The sequence below is a fragment of the Rhagoletis zephyria genome, unplaced genomic scaffold (genome assembly GCF_001687245.7).
Source record: "Rhagoletis zephyria isolate East Lansing unplaced genomic scaffold, Rhagoletis_zephyria_1.1 Rzeph_scaffold_13267, whole genome shotgun sequence".
Taxonomy (NCBI): Eukaryota; Metazoa; Arthropoda; class Insecta; order Diptera; family Tephritidae; genus Rhagoletis; species Rhagoletis zephyria.
The window spans coordinates 1-4,721 of record NW_016170338.1 but is presented as its reverse complement, the minus strand read 5'-3'; the positions used below and the strand labels follow the sequence as shown (position 1 = coordinate 4,721).

Below are 4,721 nucleotides of genomic sequence, written 5' to 3'. Positions count from 1 at the left end.
GCTGCCATAATCCTTATCCCTATAAATAGAGTTTCCTTGGTTCTGGCGTTGCATATTTTGAAGTATTTTCTGATATTGTAAGCAATTTTGTTTTGTGGCACAATCCGTATTATTATTATAGCATACAATTTATTTTAGCGATAAATGGCAAAAGCAACTTTTAATTACATAAAATGATTTATAATTGAAATGCAATGTTTTGGTGTGGACCTTTACATTTAGTGTACTTTAGTTATTGGTTTATTGTTTTTGTCTCTTCCATTTTCAATCATTTTAATTCGATGAATACGGATCAAACTCGTCCCAAGTTTGGAATTTCGTACACTTAAGAGCTAGGCCTGGCTTGTATAGAAAAAGAAAAGCCTGTATTTGAAATACGGGGACAAAGCAAACAACTGACATTAAAGGTTGATTTTTAATTCATCGTAGTAAATGCAAATATCATAAATAACATGTTTTTTTTACATTTGTATTACAGGATAAATTAAAAGTTCTAAAAGATGTCTCCAAGGCGGTAAGTAGAGTTAAAAAAATATATTTTGGTATGCATCAGGGACGGCAAAGGNAAATTTTGTTTGCGTATAAATATGAACATATGTATGTATGTATATATCGCTGGCTGAGTGGAAGATCGACTTATCTCCGCTGCCAGTTCAAAAACAACCAGAATTTTAGTGAAAAACGCCTTATTGCAGAATTCGGTTCAAAATCGCCCTATCTCAAAAGAAAAAACATTGAAAATAAGCTGGGATAGGGCGTTTTTGAATCGGCAGCTGATATAGGGCGTTCTTCAACCAAATTCTGAGATAGGGCGTTTTTCAAGCAAATTCTGAGATAGGGCGCTTTTGAAAAGTTTTCTGAGATAGAGCGTTGTTGAAAAATGTTCTGAGATATGGTGTTTTCGAACTGGCTGCCGAGATAGGTCGAACTCCCACTTAGCCATAGTTTTTTCATTTCTCGAAAATACCGTTATCCCCATACGTGGTTATTGTCCGATTTCGCCCATTTTCAATACCAACCTACCATGGATAAAGAGAAACCTTTCTACAAAATTTCGTTGCGTTATCAAATATTTAATTTGAGTTATAGTGTGCTCTGATGGACAGACAGACTTGGCTTAATTGATATCTCTTTTTATTTCGAGTGTTTTGATAAATATCAATATCTATGCGAGCAAAGTTAATACACCCTTGTGCAAAAGTGCCATCGGGTATAAAAATATAAGTGCAGCAAACGCTTAAAGGCATTCCTTGAAATGCATTGAAGTGTGTTAGAAATACATATCGCATGCATTCTCCAAAGGCGTAGTACATAAGTCGAAATTTTCCGTTTGTCAAAAAACGTAAAACCCATTCCTTAGCTCATGATAATCATATGGGGAAGGGTGTTTACATTGTAATTACAAATTTTGAATTAATACACTTTTGCAGAGCATGTGCGATATGTGCCTATGTAGATAAGGACAACAAACAATGCACTTGAGCCGCCTCGATCTAACAATTTATTTATTGATAAATAAGTATAATCCGAATTTGAACGACGCACAGTGGTACAGCTCTATAAATTTTTTTAAAAAAATTAGAAGGAATCGGCATGGATTTTGAATTTTTTGTATGTGAAAATTTTTTGGAAAAATTGGCGTGATCGATTTATTTTAAAGCGCACCTCCCATATAAACCTAATCTCAAAAACGCCTTAAAAATGCCATAAAAATTTCACCGATGAATACTATATGACTCCGAAATTTCGTACAGAAGTTTGTAATAATGTTGAATATAAACTCCAAATAAATGGACGTAATCAATTTATTTCAAAGCATACCTCACATATAAACCATACCTCAAAACCGCTTTAAAAAGGCCGTTAAAAGTGGACCGACGAACATATCATTCCGAAATTTTACCAAGTTTTTAGCAATAATATTATAATTATACATCAAAAAAAATTGGAGTAATCGGTTTATTTTAAAACATACCTCGCCGGTAAACTTAACCCCAAAAACGCCTTAAAAATACAATAAATGCCATCAGTACTATATGCGGTTACGTTAAAAGTCACAAATATGAGCCAATTTTATTTCAGAAATCGATAGAAAATATTCCGGTCTTTAATTTTTTTTTATAGTGGGAAGGCGAAGGAAACATTGTTTTTACCTATCAAAAGTGTCAAAGTTAGCATTTATAAAGTGTGATTTTTTTTCTGCCTGTATTTGTTGAAATATTTGGTAGATTTTTTTATATATATTTTTATATGAACCTACAACAAAAACAATAATAACAAAATTTTTTAGAAAAACACATTACCTAGGTGAATAAAAATCTCAATTAGTTTTAGTTGAATACAATTCTTCCGAATTTGTTGGTTTTAGTTTGTATAAATCTGCCAATTTCGTTCAAAGTTGTCATACAATTTTCTTATTCAAATATCACTTTGTTTAGGCTGAACCATTAAAAATAAAAATTAAATATTGAAAAAACTTATTTTTTCCGCCAAAATACCACTGTGCGACGTAAAGAAATTTTACAACTGGAAAACTATATGTACATTAGGGTGGTCCAAAAACAGTAAATTCGTAATTGTAATGCTAGGATTGTTCTATATCGAAAAAAGTATATCCCTATTTTTTTATTTTGAAATCAAAAAATATTTAGAGGTCGTTCAAAGCGCTCAATGTTTTCCATGTATTTTTGTATGGCGGAAAAACAACTTTTCGTAGAAATGGTGTAGAATTCTTGAAAAGTTTTTAAATTGAAATTGCCCATTCAAGCAATAAATAAGAGTGTATTAGTGAAAAAGTGTGAAAGTATTGAAAATTGAATGGGGAAAATTGAATGTGTAATGGCCCGGTAAGTTCAGTTTCTTGTATGTACAACCAATATCCATGTTTCTGAAACAAATTGTATGAAGCCGAAAAAACTCTTTTTTTAACTAGGACATCTAAAAACATGATGAAAAATTATGAAACATAAAATATAAATATAAAATTTGATTTGATTATGATCAATCAGCTGTTAAAATTGAACAAAAAATTGCCGATCGTTTTAAAAGAAAAATTGCTTTGAAGATGATATGCAACTTTCAAGGAGTAAAGATATAATTAAATAAATAAAATGAAAAAAAAACTTTTTTATATACCACGCTTATATAAATGGGTTAAAAATTAGAAAATAATATTTCTCAGTCCCATTAAATTTGTTTTGATAACTTTCGATTTTGAAATTTTAGCAAAAGTTATTATAAACCATTTATGAGATTGAAAACGAAAAACGTATGCCCTCCACGTTATGCATTATGGCGTTTTCGAATCTATCGAAAAAGGTTACCTTCTCTTTGCCCTCTACGAACATAAACAAAGAAGACGGCAATGAGAAGGCAACAGTTTTTGTAGAAACGAAAACGCCATTAGATTTAATTGACAATAGTCAAACTACATAACATAGACCAAAAATTTCTACAGAGAAAGTACAAATTTTAGGATCAATTTTAAGCGGTCGTTATTCATATATCCACTTACAAACATATATTACCCTTCATATCAATTCAGGTCTATAACATGCGCCCCACGCTAGTAATAAATAATGTAGTTATATAAACAAGTAATTTTTAGCAAAAAAAAACCGACTTCAAAAAAAATATATATATATTTCATGATCCAATGATGGGATCTTAACCAGATTAGTATGTATTTATGTATGTTATGCGGTAACATACTTAAAAAAATTATTCCGACGAACTGATAACCTCCTCATTTTTCGGAAGTCGGTTAAAAACTAGTTTGTCACGAAATGAAAACAAATTTTATTAGCACACTCGAAATTCATTATAAAATTTTTATATACCCTTGTGGCCAGCTGATTAAGTCAAGTGACATTTTGACAAGTTTTGGATATTTTTTTTTGTGTACTTAATGCATATATTTTTTGTATAAAGGTCTAGCACTTAACCTAACCAGCGCCACATTTCAAACTTCATACAAAAATTATGAAAACTCAACAAACTTTAACAATTGCTTTGAACTTTAGAAAATTTTGGGTATGCATGCTTACAAATACAATTGTAGTATATTTAAGGTATTTCGTCCGAAATAAGTCTACATATACATGTATATTGGATTTAAGTAGACCAATGATGCTACCCCATTTTGAAATTGCCACCAACTGCACTGTATAGATTCAAGAACGATTCACTATCGAACCGGACCATTGTTGTCGCAAGAACTTCTTCACGGACATAACGTTTTCATTAGGTTATTTTATACAGAAATGGAGGATATGCCTTCAGATGACCACAAAAGCAAACGTGAACGTACGCGAATTGTTTGTGAAAACGTTGGACCAAATGTTTCAGTAAAAATTTACTTTAGGGCGGAACGAAGTTCGCCTGGTTTGCTAGTTTTTTTTTTATAATAGAAATGTACTGATTACCGTCCCTGATGCATACATGTACATATATGTATATCAGTATGTACGCAATATCCGTATGTATGAGTATTCTCACGTGCATTTCCATATAGCCTATTCACAGGAACAAATCCAAATTTGGAGCAAATGACTTCTGATAACTTATACCATTTAGCGGTAAATATACCAGATACCAAGAGCACAGCTGAGATTAAAAAACAATACGGACACATTAAGGTAAGCATACGTATCGAAAGAAATACATATTTTGAAATAAGCGCCAACGCGAAAATTAATTTTCCTTGTTTTCGTTCAATGGCA

The 4,721-nt window shown here is 31.5% G+C and overlaps 1 long non-coding RNA gene across 1 annotated transcript; it reads left to right on the top strand.

Annotated features, from left to right (window-relative positions):
- Positions 1-244: 244 nt before the first annotated feature.
- LOC108378060 (uncharacterized) lies at positions 245-4,626 on the top strand. Its single transcript, XR_001849383.1, has 3 exons — positions 245-407; positions 479-514; positions 4,514-4,626. It is a non-coding gene; the product is annotated as an uncharacterized LOC108378060 (long non-coding RNA).
- Positions 4,627-4,721: the final 95 nt, after the last annotated feature.